At 50.1% G+C, this 18,228-nt stretch overlaps 6 non-coding genes across 6 annotated transcripts; all 6 read right to left on the bottom strand.

The window, feature by feature from the left end:
- Positions 1 to 4,111: 4,111 nt before the first annotated feature.
- Positions 4,112 to 4,183, bottom strand: TRNAG-UCC (transfer RNA glycine (anticodon UCC)). Its single transcript has one exon. It is a non-coding gene; the product is annotated as a tRNA-Gly (tRNA).
- Positions 4,184 to 5,368: 1,185 nt separating this feature from the next.
- Positions 5,369 to 5,440, bottom strand: TRNAG-UCC (transfer RNA glycine (anticodon UCC)). The gene has a single exon. It is a non-coding gene; the product is annotated as a tRNA-Gly (tRNA).
- Positions 5,441 to 7,881: 2,441 nt separating this feature from the next.
- On the bottom strand, positions 7,882 to 7,953 carry TRNAG-UCC (transfer RNA glycine (anticodon UCC)). The gene has a single exon. It is a non-coding gene; the product is annotated as a tRNA-Gly (tRNA).
- A 1,185-nt stretch (positions 7,954 to 9,138) lies between these two features.
- TRNAG-UCC (transfer RNA glycine (anticodon UCC)) lies at positions 9,139 to 9,210 on the bottom strand. Its single transcript has one exon. It is a non-coding gene; the product is annotated as a tRNA-Gly (tRNA).
- A 4,934-nt stretch (positions 9,211 to 14,144) lies between these two features.
- TRNAG-UCC (transfer RNA glycine (anticodon UCC)) lies at positions 14,145 to 14,216 on the bottom strand. The gene has a single exon. It is a non-coding gene; the product is annotated as a tRNA-Gly (tRNA).
- A 1,185-nt stretch (positions 14,217 to 15,401) lies between these two features.
- On the bottom strand, positions 15,402 to 15,473 carry TRNAG-UCC (transfer RNA glycine (anticodon UCC)). The gene has a single exon. It is a non-coding gene; the product is annotated as a tRNA-Gly (tRNA).
- Positions 15,474 to 18,228: the final 2,755 nt, after the last annotated feature.

The following is an 18,228-nucleotide window of genomic DNA, read 5'->3' as shown; positions in this document are numbered from 1 at the left end:
GGGAAAGGGCTGCTGCTGCTTCAGCATGTGAGGAGCGCAGCCACACGTTTCACCTTCTTCAGTATGTTGGTTTACAGGATGAGAGAGATCCTGAAACCTCACTCTAATAGGCTGAGGTGCTGTGCTCGGTGGCCTGCTGGGACCAAGGCCCGTCAGGGCAAGGCGAATAGGCCTTTGTCAGGCCTTCGTCAGGGCTTTGTCGGGGAGGGGCCAGGAGCCCTGCTCGCTTCAATCCCCTCACCGATAGACAGTTGCAGAAACTAGGATGCAAGAACCTTTCCTGGATGGGGTTTTGATTTTCACGAAAAGTGTGTCAGCTTTGCTTTCAGCATGAGTCTGATTTCCAAAAAATGCATTTTGAACAATTTAAAGATTTGATCTGCGTTGGCCGGGAATCGAACCCTGGTCAACTGCTTGGAAGGCAGCTATGCTCACCACTATACCACCAACGCCTGCCTGTCTGGGCTATCTGATGGAGCGGCCCTTAGAAATAAGAATAAGTCATTGGCTGGGAATGAAAAAAGCTTGCGTTTGACGCAGAAGCAGTTCGCATCATGAGGTCTTGCCGGTCAGCCCAACATTTCCCCGGGACCCCTTAAAAAAGGAGCTTGGTTTTAAGTTTGGTTTGATTGAACAGTGCATTTTGTTGGCTGGGCTGGGACCCTCTCCTATTTAGCGCAAGAGTGGAACGAGGCAGCAAGTTCAAGGAATGACATTGCATCCAGGCACTTACAGCTCTTTGTGCCCTAATGCCATGACACAAAAACATAATTTGAAAAAAGTTAGCAGAGGATGGTTTCGATCCATCGACCTCTGGGTTATGGGCCCAGCACGCTTCCGCTGCGCCACTCTGCTGGTTGGAGAACAAAAGCTTTTCTGGGCTTTTACAGCCTACAAACCGACAACCCTAGACCCATTTTCGAGTGAAGCGGGCAGTAGGCCTTACAAAGCCAAACAACCTGCAACCACGCACTCCCATCCCATGGCCTTTTGCAGACAGGCCTCATTTCTCTAGCTCACACCCTAACTGCCAACACCCCTTCCCCTTCTCTCTCTGTCTCTCTCTCTCTGTCTCTCTCTCTCATTCTCTCTCTCTCGCAAATAGATACTTTACTTCCCAGGTGCAACAAAACAAGCCTTCTCGAGCTGGCAGATATGGGAAGGAAGGAAGGAAGGGCCAGTTTGGAAACTCAACTCAATTACCATAAATCCCCTGCTAAGGGTTATGGGAGGGAGGAATGAAGGAACTTTGCTTCAGGGAAAGGGCTGCTGCTGCTTCAGCATGTGAGGAGCGCAGCCACACGTTTCACCTTCTTCAGTATGTTGGTTTACAGGATGAGAGAGATCCTGAAACCTCACTCTAATAGGCTGAGGTGCTGTGCTCGGTGGCCTGCTGGGACCAAGGCCCGTCAGGGCAAGGCGAATAGGCCTTTGTCAGGCCTTCGTCAGGGCTTTGTCGGGGAGGGGCCAGGAGCCCTGCTCGCTTCAATCCCCTCACCGATAGACAGTTGCAGAAACTAGGATGCAAGAACCTTTCCTGGATGGGGTTTTGATTTTCACGAAAAGTGTGTCAGCTTTGCTTTCAGCATGAGTCTGATTTCCAAAAAATGCATTTTGAACAATTTAAAGATTTGATCTGCGTTGGCCGGGAATCGGGCAGCTATGCTCACCACTATACCACCAACGCCTGCCTGTCTGGGCTATCTGATGGAGCGGCCCTTAGAAATAAGAATAAGTCATTGGCTGGGAATGAAAAAAGCTTGCGTTTGACGCAGAAGCAGTTCGCATCATGAGGTCTTGCCGGTCAGCCCAACATTTCCCCGGGACCCCTTAAAAAAGGAGCTTGGTTTTAAGTTTGGTTTGATTGAACAGTGCATTTTGTTGGCTGGGCTGGGACCCTCTCCTATTTAGCGCAAGAGTGGAACGAGGCAGCAAGTTCAAGGAATGACATTGCATCCAGGCACTTACAGCTCTTTGTGCCCTAATGCCATGACACAAAAACATAATTTGAAAAAAGTTAGCAGAGGATGGTTTCGATCCATCTACCTCTGGGTTATGGGCCCAGCACGCTTCCGCTGCGCCACTCTGCTGGTTGGAGAACAAGAGCTTTTCTGGGCTTTTACAGCCTACAAACCGACAACCCTAGACCCAGTTTCGAGTGAAGCGGGCAGTAGGCCTTACAAAGCCAAACAACCTGCAACCACGCACTCCCATCCCATGGCCTTTTGCAGACAGGCCTCATTTCTCTAGCTCACACCCTAACTGCCAACACCCCTTCCCCTTCTCTCTCTGTCTCTCTCTCTCTGTCTCTCTCTCTCATTCTCTCTCTCTCGCAAATAGATACTTTACTTCCCAGGTGCAACAAAACAAGCCTTCTCGAGCTGGCAGATATGGGAAGGAAGGAAGGAAGGGCCAGTTTGGAAACTCAACTCAATTACCATAAATCCCCTGCTAAGGGTTATGGGAGGGAGGAATGAAGGAACTTTGCTTCAGGGAAAGGGCTGCTGCTGCTTCAGCATGTGAGGAGCGCAGCCACACGTTTCACCTTCTTCAGTATGTTGGTTTACAGGATGAGAGAGATCCTGAAACCTCACTCTAATAGGCTGAGGTGCTGTGCTCGGTGGCCTGCTGGGACCAAGGCCCGTCAGGGCAAGGCGAATAGGCCTTTGTCAGGCCTTCGTCAGGGCTTTGTCGGGGAGGGGCCAGGAGCCCTGCTCGCTTCAATCCCCTCACCGATAGACAGTTGCAGAAACTAGGATGCAAGAACCTTTCCTGGATGGGGTTTTGATTTTCACGAAAAGTGTGTCAGCTTTGCTTTCAGCATGAGTCTGATTTCCAAAAAATGCATTTTGAACAATTTAAAGATTTGATCTGCGTTGGCCAACTGCTTGGAAGGCAGTTATGCTCACCACTATACCACCAACGCCTGCCTGTCTGGGCTATCTGATGGAGCGGCCCTTAGAAATAAGAATAAGTCATTGGCTGGGAATGAAAAAAGCTTGCGTTTGACGCAGAAGCAGTTCGCATCATGAGGTCTTGCCGGTCAGCCCAACATTTCCCCGGGACCCCTTAAAAAAGGAGCTTGGTTTTAAGTTTGGTTTGATTGAACAGTACATTTTGTTGGCTGGGCTGGGACCCTCTCCTATTTAGCGCAAGAGTGGAACGAGGCAGCAAGTTCAAGGAATGACATTGCATCCAGGCACTTACAGCTCTTTGTGCCCTAATGCCATGACACAAAAACATAATTTGAAAAAAGTTAGCAGAGGATGGTTTCGATCCATCGACCTCTGGGTTATGGGCCCAGCACGCTTCCGCTGCGCCACTCTGCTGGTTGGAGAACAAGAGCTTTTCTGGGCTTTTACAGCCTACAAACCGACAACCCTAGACCCAGTTTCGAGTGAAGCGGGCAGTAGGCCTTACAAAGCCAAACAACCTGCAACCACGCACTCCCATCCCATGGCCTTTTGCAGACAGGCCTCATTTCTCTAGCTCACACCCTAACTGCCAACACCCCTTCCCCTTCTCTCTCTGTCTCTCTCTCTCTGTCTCTCTCTCTCATTCTCTCTCTCTCGCAAATAGATACTTTACTTCCCAGGTGCAACAAAACAAGCCTTCTCGAGCTGGCAGATATGGGAAGGAAGGAAGGAAGGGCCAGTTTGGAAACTCAACTCAATTACCATAAATCCCCTGCTAAGGGTTATGGGAGGGAGGAATGAAGGAACTTTGCTTCAGGGAAAGGGCTGCTGCTGCTTCAGCATGTGAGGAGCGCAGCCACACGTTTCACCTTCTTCAGTTTGTTGGTTTACAGGATGAGAGAGATCCTGAAACCTCACTCTAATAGGCTGAGGTGCTGTGCTCGGTGGCCTGCTGGGACCAAGGCCCGTCAGGGCAAGGCGAATAGGCCTTTGTCAGGCCTTCGTCAGGGCTTTGTCGGGGAGGGGCCAGGATCCCTGCTCGCTTCAATCCCCTCACCGATAGACAGTTGCAGAAACTAGGATGCAAGAACCTTTCCTGGATGGGGTTTTGATTTTCACGAAAAGTGTGTCAGCTTTGCTTTCAGCATGAGTCTGATTTCCAAAAAATGCATTTTGAACAATTTAAAGATTTGATCTGCGTTGGCCGGGAATCGAACCCGGGTCAACTGCTTGGAAGGCAGCTATGCTCACCACTATACCACCAACGCCTGCCTGTCTGGGCTATCTGATGGAGCGGCCCTTAGAAATAAGAATAAGTCATTGGCTGGGAATGAAAAAAGCTTGCGTTTGACGCAGAAGCAGTTCGCATCATGAGGTCTTGCCGGTCAGCCCAACATTTCCCCGGGACCCCTTAAAAAAGGAGCTTGGTTTTAAGTTTGGTTTGATTGAACAGTGCATTTTGTTGGCTGGGCTGGGACCCTCTCCTATTTAGCGCAAGAGTGGAACGAGGCAGCAAGTTCAAGGAATGACATTGCATCCAGGCACTTACAGCTCTTTGTGCCCTAATGCCATGACACAAAAACATAATTTGAAAAAAGTTAGCAGAGGATGGTTTCGATCCATCGACCTCTGGGTTATGGGCCCAGCACGCTTCCGCTGCGCCACTCTGCTGGTTGGAGAACAAAAGCTTTTCTGGGCTTTTACAGCCTACAAACCGACAACCCTAGACCCATTTTCGAGTGAAGCGGGCAGTAGGCCTTACAAAGCCAAACAACCTGCAACCACGCACTCCCATCCCATGGCCTTTTGCAGACAGGCCTCATTTCTCTAGCTCACACCCTAACTGCCAACACCCCTTCCCCTTCTCTCTCTGTCTCTCTCTCTCTGTCTCTCTCTCTCATTCTCTCTCTCTCGCAAATAGATACTTTACTTCCCAGGTGCAACAAAACAAGCCTTCTCGAGCTGGCAGATATGGGAAGGAAGGAAGGAAGGGCCAGTTTGGAAACTCAACTCAATTACCATAAATCCCCTGCTAAGGGTTATGGGAGGGAGGAATGAAGGAACTTTGCTTCAGGGAAAGGGCTGCTGCTGCTTCAGCATGTGAGGAGCGCAGCCACACGTTTCACCTTCTTCAGTATGTTGGTTTACAGGATGAGAGAGATCCTGAAACCTCACTCTAATAGGCTGAGGTGCTGTGCTCGGTGGCCTGCTGGGACCAAGGCCCGTCAGGGCAAGGCGAATAGGCCTTTGTCAGGCCTTCGTCAGGGCTTTGTCGGGGAGGGGCCAGGAGCCCTGCTCGCTTCAATCCCCTCACCGATAGACAGTTGCAGAAACTAGGATGCAAGAACCTTTCCTGGATGGGGTTTTGATTTTCACGAAAAGTGTGTCAGCTTTGCTTTCAGCATGAGTCTGATTTCCAAAAAATGCATTTTGAACAATTTAAAGATTTGATCTGCGTTGGCCGGGAATCGAACCCGGGTCAACTGCTTGGAAGGCAGCTATGCTCACCACTATACCACCAACGCCTGCCTGTTTGGGCTATCTGATGGAGCGGCCCTTAGAAATAAGAATAAGTCATTGGCTGGGAATGAAAAAAGCTTGCGTTTGACGCAGAAGCAGTTCGCATCATGAGGTCTTGCCGGTCAGCCCAACATTTCCCCGGGACCCCTTAAAAAAGGAGCTTGGTTTTAAGTTTGGTTTGATTGAACAGTGCATTTTGTTGGCTGGGCTGGGACCCTCTCCTATTTAGCGCAAGAGTGGAACGAGGCAGCAAGTTCAAGGAATGACATTGCATCCAGGCACTTACAGCTCTTTGTGCCCTAATGCCATGACACAAAAACATAATTTGAAAAAGGTTAGCAGAGGATGGTTTCGATCCATCGACCTCTGGGTTATGGGCCCAGCACGCTTCCGCTGCGCCACTCTGCTGGTTGGAGAACAAAAGCTTTTCTGGGCTTTTACAGCCTACAAACCGACAACCCTAGACCCATTTTCGAGTGAAGCGGGCAGTAGGCCTTACAAAGCCAAACAACCTGCAACCACGCACTCCCATCCCATGGCCTTTTGCAGACAGGCCTCATTTCTCTAGCTCACACCCTAACTGCCAACACCCCTTCCCCTTCTCTCTCTGTCTCTCTCTCTCTGTCTCTCTCTCTCATTCTCTCTCTCTCGCAAATAGATACTTTACTTCCCAGGTGCAACAAAACAAGCCTTCTCGAGCTGGCAGATATGGGAAGGAAGGAAGGAAGGGCCAGTTTGGAAACTCAACTCAATTACCATAAATCCCCTGCTAAGGGTTATGGGAGGGAGGAATGAAGGAACTTTGCTTCAGGGAAAGGGCTGCTGCTGCTTCAGCATGTGAGGAGCGCAGCCACACGTTTCACCTTCTTCAGTATGTTGGTTTACAGGATGAGAGAGATCCTGAAACCTCACTCTAATAGGCTGAGGTGCTGTGCTCGGTGGCCTGCTGGGACCAAGGCCCGTCAGGGCAAGGCGAATAGGCCTTTGTCAGGCCTTCGTCAGGGCTTTGTCGGGGAGGGGCCAGGAGCCCTGCTCGCTTCAATCCCCTCACCGATAGACAGTTGCAGAAACTAGGATGCAAGAACCTTTCCTGGATGGGGTTTTGATTTTCACGAAAAGTGTGTCAGCTTTGCTTTCAGCATGAGTCTGATTTCCAAAAAATGCATTTTGAACAATTTAAAGATTTGATCTGCGTTGGCCAGGAATAGAACCCGGGTCAACTGCTTGGAAGGCAGCTATGCTCACCACTATACCACCAACGCCTGCCTGTCTGGGCTATCTGATGGAGCGGCCCTTAGAAATAAGAATAAGTCATTGGCTGGGAATGAAAAAAGCTTGCGTTTGACGCAGAAGCAGTTCGCATCATGAGGTCTTGCCGGTCAGCCCAACATTTCCCCGGGACCCCTTAAAAAAGGAGCTTGGTTTTAAGTTTGGTTTGATTGAACAGTGCATTTTGTTGGCTGGGCTGGGACCCTCTCCTATTTAGCGCAAGAGTGGAACGAGGCAGCAAGTTCAAGGAATGACATTGCATCCAGGCACTTACAGCTCTTTGTGCCCTAATGCCATGACACAAAAACATAATTTGAAAAAAGTTAGCAGAGGATGGTTTCGATCCATCGACCTCTGGGTTATGGGCCCAGCACGCTTCCGCTGCGCCACTCTGCTGGTTGGAGAACAAGAGCTTTTCTGGGCTTTTACAGCCTACAAACCGACAACCCTAGACCCAGTTTCGAGTGAAGCGGGCAGTAGGCCTTACAAAGCCAAACAACCTGCAACCACGCACTCCCATCCCATGGCCTTTTGCAGACAGGCCTCATTTCTCTAGCTCACACCCTAACTGCCAACACCCCTTCCCCTTCTCTCTCTGTCTCTCTCTCTCTGTCTCTCTCTCTCATTCTCTCTCTCTCGCAAATAGATACTTTACTTCCCAGGTGCAACAAAACAAGCCTTCTCGAGCTGGCAGATATGGGAAGGAAGGAAGGAAGGGCCAGTTTGGAAACTCAACTCAATTACCATAAATCCCCTGCTAAGGGTTATGGGAGGGAGGAATGAAGGAACTTTGCTTCAGGGAAAGGGCTGCTGCTGCTTCAGCATGTGAGGAGCGCAGCCACACGTTTCACCTTCTTCAGTTTGTTGGTTTACAGGATGAGAGAGATCCTGAAACCTCACTCTAATAGGCTGAGGTGCTGTGCTCGGTGGCCTGCTGGGACCAAGGCCCGTCAGGGCAAGGCGAATAGGCCTTTGTCAGGCCTTCGTCAGGGCTTTGTCGGGGAGGGGCCAGGAGCCCTGCTCGCTTCAATCCCCTCACCGATAGACAGTTGCAGAAACTAGGATGCAAGAACCTTTCCTGGATGGGGTTTTGATTTTCACGAAAAGTGTGTCAGCTTTGCTTTCAGCATGAGTCTGATTTCCAAAAATGCATTTTGAACAATTTAAAGATTTGATCTGCGTTGGCCGGGAATCGAACCCGGGTCAACTGCTTGGAAGGCAGCTATGCTCACCACTATACCACCAACGCCTGCCTGTCTGGGCTATCTGATGGAGCGGCCCTTAGAAATAAGAATAAGTCATTGGCTGGGAATGAAAAAAGCTTGCGTTTGACGCAGAAGCAGTTCGCATCATGAGGTCTTGCCGGTCAGCCCAACATTTCCCCGGGACCCCTTAAAAAAGGAGCTTGGTTTTAAGTTTGGTTTGATTGAACAGTGCATTTTGTTGGCTGGGCTGGGCCCCTCTCCTATTTAGCGCAAGAGTGGAACGAGGCAGCAAGTTCAAGGAATGACATTGCATCCAGGCACTTACAGCTCTTTGTGCCCTAATGCCATGACACAAAAACATAATTTGAAAAAAGTTAGCAGAGGATGGTTTCGATCCATCGACCTCTGGGTTATGGGCCCAACACGCTTCCGCTGCGCCACTCTGCTGGTTGGAGAACAAGAGCTTTTCTGGGCTTTTACAGCCTACAAACCGACAACCCTAGACCCATTTTCGAGTGAAGCGGGCAGTAGGCCTTACAAAGCCAAACAACCTGCAACCACGCACTCCCATCCCATGGCCTTTTGCAGACAGGCCTCATTTCTCTAGCTCACACCCTAACTGCCAACACCCCTTCCCCTTCTCTCTCTGTCTCTCTCTCTCTGTCTCTCTCTCTCATTCTCTCTCTCTCGCAAATAGATACTTTACTTCCCAGGTGCAACAAAACAAGCCTTCTCGAGCTGGCAGATATGGGAAGGAAGGAAGGAAGGGCCAGTTTGGAAACTCAACTCAATTACCATAAATCCCCTGCTAAGGGTTATGGGAGGGAGGAATGAAGGAACTTTGCTTCAGGGAAAGGGCTGCTGCTGCTTCAGCATGTGAGGAGCGCAGCCACACGTTTCACCTTCTTCAGTATGTTGGTTTACAGGATGAGAGAGATCCTGAAACCTCACTCTAATAGGCTGAGGTGCTGTGCTCGGTGGCCTGCTGGGACCAAGGCCCGTCAGGGCAAGGCGAATAGGCCTTTGTCAGGCCTTCGTCAGGGCTTTGTCGGGGAGGGGCCAGGAGCCCTGCTCGCTTCAATCCCCTCACCGATAGACAGTTGCAGAAACTAGGATGCAAGAACCTTTCCTGGATGGGGTTTTGATTTTCACGAAAAGTGTGTCAGCTTTGCTTTCAGCATGAGTCTGATTTCCAAAAAATGCATTTTGAACAATTTAAAGATTTGATCTGCGTTGGCCGGGAATCGAACCCGGGTCAACTGCTTGGAAGGCAGCTATGCTCACCACTATACCACCAACGCCTGCCTGTCTGGGCTATCTGATGGAGCGGCCCTTAGAAATAAGAATAAGTCATTGGCTGGGAATGAAAAAAGCTTGCGTTTGACGCAGAAGCAGTTCGCATCATGAGGTCTTGCCGGTCAGCCCAACATTTCCCCGGGACCCCTTAAAAAAGGAGCTTGGTTTTAAGTTTGGTTTGATTGAACAGTACATTTTGTTGGCTGGGCTGGGACCCTCTCCTATTTAGCGCAAGAGTGGAACGAGGCAGCAAGTTCAAGGAATGACATTGCATCCAGGCACTTACAGCTCTTTGTGCCCTAATGCCATGACACAAAAACATAATTTGAAAAAAGTTAGCAGAGGATGGTTTCGATCCATCGACCTCTGGGTTATGGGCCCAGCACGCTTCCGCTGCGCCACTCTGCTGGTTGGAGAACAAGAGCTTTTATGGGCTTTTACAGCCTACAAACCGACAACCCTAGACCCAGTTTCGAGTGAAGCGGGCAGTAGGCCTTACAAAGCCAAACAACCTGCAACCACGCACTCCCATCCCATGGCCTTTTGCAGACAGGCCTCATTTCTCTAGCTCACACCCTAACTGCCAACACCCCTTCCCCTTCTCTCTCTGTCTCTCTCTCTCTGTCTCTCTCTCTCATTCTCTCTCTCTCGCAAATAGATACTTTACTTCCCAGGTGCAACAAAACAAGCCTTCTCGAGCTGGCAGATATGGCAAGGAAGGAAGGAAGGGCCAGTTTGGAAACTCAACTCAATTACCATAAATCCCCTGCTAAGGGTTATGGGAGGGAGGAATGAAGGAACTTTGCTTCAGGGAAAGGGCTGCTGCTGCTTCAGCATGTGAGGAGCGCAGCCACACGTTTCACCTTCTTCAGTATGTTGGTTTACAGGATGAGAGAGATCCTGAAACCTCACTCTAATAGGCTGAGGTGCTGTGCTCGGTGGCCTGCTGGGACCAAGGCCCGTCAGGGCAAGGCGAATAGGCCTTTGTCAGGCCTTCGTCAGGGCTTTGTCGGGGAGGGGCCAGGAGCCCTGCTCGCTTCAATCCCCTCACCGATAGACAGTTGCAGAAACTAGGATGCAAGAACCTTTCCTGGATGGGGTTTTGATTTTCACGAAAAGTGTGTCAGCTTTGCTTTCAGCATGAGTCTGATTTCCAAAAAATGCATTTTGAACAATTTAAAGATTTGATCTGCGTTGGCCGGGAATCGAACCCGGGTCAACTGCTTGGAAGGCAGCTATGCTCACCACTATACTACCAACGCCTGCCTGTCTGGGCTATCTGATGGAGCGGCCCTTAGAAATAAGAATAAGTCATTGGCTGGGAATGAAAAAAGCTTGCGTTTGACGCAGAAGCAGTTCGCATCATGAGGTCTTGCCGGTCAGCCCAACATTTCCCCGGGACCCCTTAAAAAAGGAGCTTGGTTTTAAGTTTGGTTTGATTGAACAGTGCATTTTGTTGGCTGGGCTGGGACCCTCTCCTATTTAGCGCAAGAGTGGAACGAGGCAGCAAGTTCAAGGAATGACATTGCATCCAGGCACTTACAGCTCTTTGTGCCCTAATGCCATGACACAAAAACATAATTTGAAAAAAGTTAGCAGAGGATGGTTTCGATCCATCGACCTCTGGGTTATGGGCCCAGCACGCTTCCGCTGCGCCACTCTGCTGGTTGGAGAACAAAAGCTTTTCTGGGCTTTTACAGCCTACAAACCGACAACCCTAGACCCATTTTCGAGTGAAGCGGGCAGTAGGCCTTACAAAGCCAAACAACCTGCAACCACGCACTCCCATCCCATGGCCTTTTGCAGACAGGCCTCATTTCTCTAGCTCACACCCTAACTGCCAACACCCCTTCCCCTTCTCTCTCTGTCTCTCTCTCTCTGTCTCTCTCTCTCATTCTCTCTCTCTCGCAAATAGATACTTTACTTCCCAGGTGCAACAAAACAAGCCTTCTCGAGCTGGCAGATATGGGAAGGAAGGAAGGAAGGGCCAGTTTGGAAACTCAACTCAATTACCATAAATCCCCTGCTAAGGGTTATGGGAGGGAGGAATGAAGGAACTTTGCTTCAGGGAAAGGGCTGCTGCTGCTTCAGCATGTGAGGAGCGCAGCCACACGTTTCACCTTCTTCAGTATGTTGGTTTACAGGATGAGAGAGATCCTGAAACCTCACTCTAATAGGCTGAGGTGCTGTGCTCGGTGGCCTGCTGGGACCAAGGCCCGTCAGGGCAAGGCGAATAGGCCTTTGTCAGGCCTTCGTCAGGGCTTTGTCGGGGAGGGGCCAGGAGCCCTGCTCGCTTCAATCCCCTCACCGATAGACAGTTGCAGAAACTAGGATGCAAGAACCTTTCCTGGATGGGGTTTTGATTTTCACGAAAAGTGTGTCAGCTTTGCTTTCAGCATGAGTCTGATTTCCAAAAAATGCATTTTGAACAATTTAAAGATTTGATCTGCGTTGGCCGGGAATCGGGCAGCTATGCTCACCACTATACCACCAACGCCTGCCTGTCTGGGCTATCTGATGGAGCGGCCCTTAGAAATAAGAATAAGTCATTGGCTGGGAATGAAAAAAGCTTGCGTTTGACGCAGAAGCAGTTCGCATCATGAGGTCTTGCCGGTCAGCCCAACATTTCCCCGGGACCCCTTAAAAAAGGAGCTTGGTTTTAAGTTTGGTTTGATTGAACAGTGCATTTTGTTGGCTGGGCTGGGACCCTCTCCTATTTAGCGCAAGAGTGGAACGAGGCAGCAAGTTCAAGGAATGACATTGCATCCAGGCACTTACAGCTCTTTGTGCCCTAATGCCATGACACAAAAACATAATTTGAAAAAAGTTAGCAGAGGATGGTTTCGATCCATCTACCTCTGGGTTATGGGCCCAGCACGCTTCCGCTGCGCCACTCTGCTGGTTGGAGAACAAGAGCTTTTCTGGGCTTTTACAGCCTACAAACCGACAACCCTAGACCCAGTTTCGAGTGAAGCGGGCAGTAGGCCTTACAAAGCCAAACAACCTGCAACCACGCACTCCCATCCCATGGCCTTTTGCAGACAGGCCTCATTTCTCTAGCTCACACCCTAACTGCCAACACCCCTTCCCCTTCTCTCTCTGTCTCTCTCTCTCTGTCTCTCTCTCTCATTCTCTCTCTCTCGCAAATAGATACTTTACTTCCCAGGTGCAACAAAACAAGCCTTCTCGAGCTGGCAGATATGGGAAGGAAGGAAGGAAGGGCCAGTTTGGAAACTCAACTCAATTACCATAAATCCCCTGCTAAGGGTTATGGGAGGGAGGAATGAAGGAACTTTGCTTCAGGGAAAGGGCTGCTGCTGCTTCAGCATGTGAGGAGCGCAGCCACACGTTTCACCTTCTTCAGTATGTTGGTTTACAGGATGAGAGAGATCCTGAAACCTCACTCTAATAGGCTGAGGTGCTGTGCTCGGTGGCCTGCTGGGACCAAGGCCCGTCAGGGCAAGGCGAATAGGCCTTTGTCAGGCCTTCGTCAGGGCTTTGTCGGGGAGGGGCCAGGAGCCCTGCTCGCTTCAATCCCCTCACCGATAGACAGTTGCAGAAACTAGGATGCAAGAACCTTTCCTGGATGGGGTTTTGATTTTCACGAAAAGTGTGTCAGCTTTGCTTTCAGCATGAGTCTGATTTCCAAAAAATGCATTTTGAACAATTTAAAGATTTGATCTGCGTTGGCCGGGAATCGAACCCTGGTCAACTGCTTGGAAGGCAGCTATGCTCACCACTATACCACCAACGCCTGCCTGTCTGGGCTATCTGATGGAGCGGCCCTTAGAAATAAGAATAAGTCATTGGCTGGGAATGAAAAAAGCTTGCGTTTGACGCAGAAGCAGTTCGCATCATGAGGTCTTGCCGGTCAGCCCAACATTTCCCCGGGACCCCTTAAAAAAGGAGCTTGGTTTTAAGTTTGGTTTGATTGAACAGTACATTTTGTTGGCTGGGCTGGGACCCTCTCCTATTTAGCGCAAGAGTGGAACGAGGCAGCAAGTTCAAGGAATGACATTGCATCCAGGCACTTACAGCTCTTTGTGCCCTAATGCCATGACACAAAAACATAATTTGAAAAAAGTTAGCAGAGGATGGTTTCGATCCATCGACCTCTGGGTTATGGGCCCAGCACGCTTCCGCTGCGCCACTCTGCTGGTTGGAGAACAAGAGCTTTTCTGGGCTTTTACAGCCTACAAACCGACAACCCTAGACCCAGTTTCGAGTGAAGCGGGCAGTAGGCCTTACAAAGCCAAACAACCTGCAACCACGCACTCCCATCCCATGGCCTTTTGCAGACAGGCCTCATTTCTCTAGCTCACACCCTAACTGCCAACACCCCTTCCCCTTCTCTCTCTGTCTCTCTCTCTCTGTCTCTCTCTCTCATTCTCTCTCTCTCGCAAATAGATACTTTACTTCCCAGGTGCAACAAAACAAGCCTTCTCGAGCTGGCAGATATGGGAAGGAAGGAAGGAAGGGCCAGTTTGGAAACTCAACTCAATTACCATAAATCCCCTGCTAAGGGTTATGGGAGGGAGGAATGAAGGAACTTTGCTTCAGGGAAAGGGCTGCTGCTGCTTCAGCATGTGAGGAGCGCAGCCACACGTTTCACCTTCTTCAGTATGTTGGTTTACAGGATGAGAGAGATCCTGAAACCTCACTCTAATAGGCTGAGGTGCTGTGCTCGGTGGCCTGCTGGGACCAAGGCCCGTCAGGGCAAGGCGAATAGGCCTTTGTCAGGCCTTCGTCAGGGCTTTGTCGGGGAGGGGCCAGGAGCCCTGCTCGCTTCAATCCCCTCACCGATAGACAGTTGCAGAAACTAGGATGCAAGAACCTTTCCTGGATGGGGTTTTGATTTTCACGAAAAGTGTGTCAGCTTTGCTTTCAGCATGAGTCTGATTTCCAAAAAATGCATTTTGAACAATTTAAAGATTTGATCTGCGTTGGCCGGGAATCGAACCCGGGTCAACTGCTTGGAAGGCAGCTATGCTCACCACTATACCACCAACGCCTGCCTGTCTGGGCTATCTGATGGAGCGGCCCTTAGAAATAAGAATAAGTCATTGGCTGGGAATGAAAAAAGCTTGCGTTTGACGCAGAAGCAGTTCGCATCATGAGGTCTTGCCGGTCAGCCCAACATTTCCCCGGGACCCCTTAAAAAAGGAGCTTGGTTTTAAGTTTGGTTTGATTGAACAGTACATTTTGTTGGCTGGGCTGGGACCCTCTCCTATTTAGCGCAAGAGTGGAACGAGGCAGCAAGTTCAAGGAATGACATTGCATCCAGGCACTTACAGCTCTTTGTGCCCTAATGCCATGACACAAAAACATAATTTGAAAAAAGTTAGCAGAGGATGGTTTCGATCCATCGACCTCTGGGTTATGGGCCCAGCACGCTTCCGCTGCGCCACTCTGCTGGTTGGAGAACAAGAGCTTTTCTGGGCTTTTACAGCCTACAAACCGACAACCCTAGACCCAGTTTCGAGTGAAGCGGGCAGTAGGCCTTACAAAGCCAAACAACCTGCAACCACGCACTCCCATCCCATGGCCTTTTGCAGACAGGCCTCATTTCTCTAGCTCACACCCTAACTGCCAACACCCCTTCCCCTTCTCTCTCTGTCTCTCTCTCTCTGTCTCTCTCTCTCATTCTCTCTCTCTCGCAAATAGATACTTTACTTCCCAGGTGCAACAAAACAAGCCTTCTCGAGCTGGCAGATATGGGAAGGAAGGAAGGAAGGGCCAGTTTGGAAACTCAACTCAATTACCATAAATCCCCTGCTAAGGGTTATGGGAGGGAGGAATGAAGGAACTTTGCTTCAGGGAAAGGGCTGCTGCTGCTTCAGCATGTGAGGAGCGCAGCCACACGTTTCACCTTCTTCAGTTTGTTGGTTTACAGGATGAGAGAGATCCTGAAACCTCACTCTAATAGGCTGAGGTGCTGTGCTCGGTGGCCTGCTGGGACCAAGGCCCGTCAGGGCAAGGCGAATAGGCCTTTGTCAGGCCTTCGTCAGGGCTTTGTCGGGGAGGGGCCAGGAGCCCTGCTCGCTTCAATCCCCTCACCGATAGACAGTTGCAGAAACTAGGATGCAAGAACCTTTCCTGGATGGGGTTTTGATTTTCACGAAAAGTGTGTCAGCTTTGCTTTCAGCATGAGTCTGATTTCCAAAAAATGCATTTTGAACAATTTAAAGATTTGATCTGCGTTGGCCGGGAATCGAACCCGGGTCAACTGCTTGGAAGGCAGCTATGCTCACCACTATACCACCAACGCCTGCCTGTTTGGGCTATCTGATGGAGCGGCCCTTAGAAATAAGAATAAGTCATTGGCTGGGAATGAAAAAAGCTTGCGTTTGACGCAGAAGCAGTTCGCATCATGAGGTCTTGCCGGTCAGCCCAACATTTCCCCGGGACCCCTTAAAAAAGGAGCTTGGTTTTAAGTTTGGTTTGATTGAACAGTGCATTTTGTTGGCTGGGCTGGGACCCTCTCCTATTTAGCGCAAGAGTGGAACGAGGCAGCAAGTTCAAGGAATGACATTGCATCCAGGCACTTACAGCTCTTTGTGCCCTAATGCCATGACACAAAAACATAATTTGAAAAAAGTTAGCAGAGGATGGTTTCGATCCATCGACCTCTGGGTTATGGGCCCAGCACGCTTCCGCTGCGCCACTCTGCTGGTTGGAGAACAAAAGCTTTTCTGGGCTTTTACAGCCTACAAACCGACAACCCTAGACCCATTTTCGAGTGAAGCGGGCAGTAGGCCTTACAAAGCCAAACAACCTGCAACCACGCACTCCCATCCCATGGCCTTTTGCAGACAGGCCTCATTTCTCTAGCTCACACCCTAACTGCCAACACCCCTTCCCCTTCTCTCTCTGTCTCTCTCTCTCTGTCTCTCTCTCTCATTCTCTCTCTCTCGCAAATAGATACTTTACTTCCCAGGTGCAACAAAACAAGCCTTCTCGAGCTGGCAGATATGGGAAGGAAGGAAGGAAGGGCCAGTTTGGAAACTCAACTCAATTACCATAAATCCCCTGCTAAGGGTTATGGGAGGGAGGAATGAAGGAACTTTGCTTCAGGGAAAGGGCTGCTGCTGCTTCAGCATGTGAGGAGCGCAGCCACACGTTTCACCTTCTTCAGTATGTTGGTTTACAGGATGAGAGAGATCCTGAAACCTCACTCTAATAGGCTGAGGTGCTGTGCTCGGTGGCCTGCTGGGACCAAGGCCCGTCAGGGCAAGGCGAATAGGCCTTTGTCAGGCCTTCGTCAGGGCTTTGTCGGGGAGGGGCCAGGAGCCCTGCTCGCTTCAATCCCCTCACCGATAGACAGTTGCAGAAACTAGGATGCAAGAACCTTTCCTGGATGGGGTTTTGATTTTCACGAAAAGTGTGTCAGCTTTGCTTTCAGCATGAGTCTGATTTCCAAAAAATGCATTTTGAACAATTTAAAGATTTGATCTGCGTTGGCCGGAAATCGAACCCGGGTCAACTGCTTGGAAGGCAGCTATGCTCACCACTATACCACCAACGCCTGCCTGTCTGGGCTATCTGATGGAGCGGCCCTTAGAAATAAGGATAAGTCATTGGCTGGGAATGAAAAAAGCTTGCGTTTGACGCAGAAGCAGTTCGCATCATGAGGTCTTGCCGGTCAGCCCAACATTTCCCCGGGACCCCTTAAAAAAGGAGCTTGGTTTTAAGTTTGGTTTGATTGAACAGTGCATTTTGTTGGCTGGGCTGGGACCCTCTCCTATTTAGCGCAAGAGTGGAACGAGGCAGCAAGTTCAAGGAATGACATTGCATCCAGGCACTTACAGCTCTTTGTGCCCTAATGCCATGACACAAAAACATAATTTGAAAAAAGTTAGCAGAGGATGGTTTCGATCCATCGACCTCTGGGTTATGGGCCCAGCACGCTTCCGCTGCGCCACTCTGCTGGTTGGAGAACAAGAGCTTTTCTGGGCTTTTACAGCCTACAAACCGACAACCCTAGACCCATTTTCGAGTGAAGCGGGCAGTAGGCCTTACAAAGCCAAACAGCCTGCAACCACGCACTCCCATCCCATGGCCTTTTGCAGACAGGCCTCATTTCTCTAGCTCACACCCTAACTGCCAACACCCCTTCCCCTTCTCTCTCTGTCTCTCTCTCTCTGTCTCTCTCTCTCATTCTCTCTCTCTCGCAAATAGATACTTTACTTCCCAGGTGCAACAAAACAAGCCTTCTCGAGCTGGCAGATATGGGAAGGAAGGAAGGAAGGGCCAGTTTGGAAACTCAACTCAATTACCATAAATCCCCTGCTAAGGGTTATGGGAGGGAGGAATGAAGGAACTTTGCTTCAGGGAAAGGGCTGCTGCTGCTTCAGCATGTGAGGAGCGCAGCCACACGTTTCACCTTCTTCAGTATGTTGGTTTACAGGATGAGAGAGATCCTGAAACCTCACTCTAATAGGCTGAGGTGCTGTGCTCGGTGGCCTGCTGGGACCAAGGCCCGTCAGGGCAAGGCGAATAGGCCTTTGTCAGGCCTTCGTCAGGGCTTTGTCGGGGAGGGGCCAGGAGCCCTGCTCGCTTCAATCCCCTCACCGATAGACAGTTGCAGAAACTAGGATGCAAGAACCTTTCCTGGATGGGGTTTTGATTTTCACGAAAAGTGTGTCAGCTTTGCTTTCAGCATGAGTCTGATTTCCAAAAAATGCATTTTGAACAATTTAAAGATTTGATCTGCGTTGGCCGGAAATCGAACCCGGGTCAACTGCTTGGAAGGCAGCTATGCTCACCACTATACCACCAACGCCTGCCTGTCTGGGCTATCTGATGGAGCGGCCCTTAGAAATAAGAATAAGTCATTGGCTGGGAATGAAAAAAGCTTGCGTTTGACGCAGAAGCAGTTCGCATCATGAGGTCTTGCCGGTCAGCCCAACATTTCCCCGGGACCCCTTAAAAAAGGAGCTTGGTTTTAAGTTTGGTTTGATTGAACAGTGCATTTTGTTGGCTGGGCTGGGACCCTCTCCTATTTAGCGCAAGAGTGGAACGAG

This window comes from Ambystoma mexicanum, chromosome 6q (genome assembly GCF_040938575.1).
Source record: "Ambystoma mexicanum isolate Mex_15411 chromosome 6q, UKY_AmexF1_1, whole genome shotgun sequence".
Classification (NCBI taxonomy): Eukaryota; Metazoa; Chordata; class Amphibia; order Caudata; family Ambystomatidae; genus Ambystoma; species Ambystoma mexicanum.
Note: the sequence above shows the minus strand (reverse complement) of the source record. Positions and strands in the feature narration are given on the sequence as shown.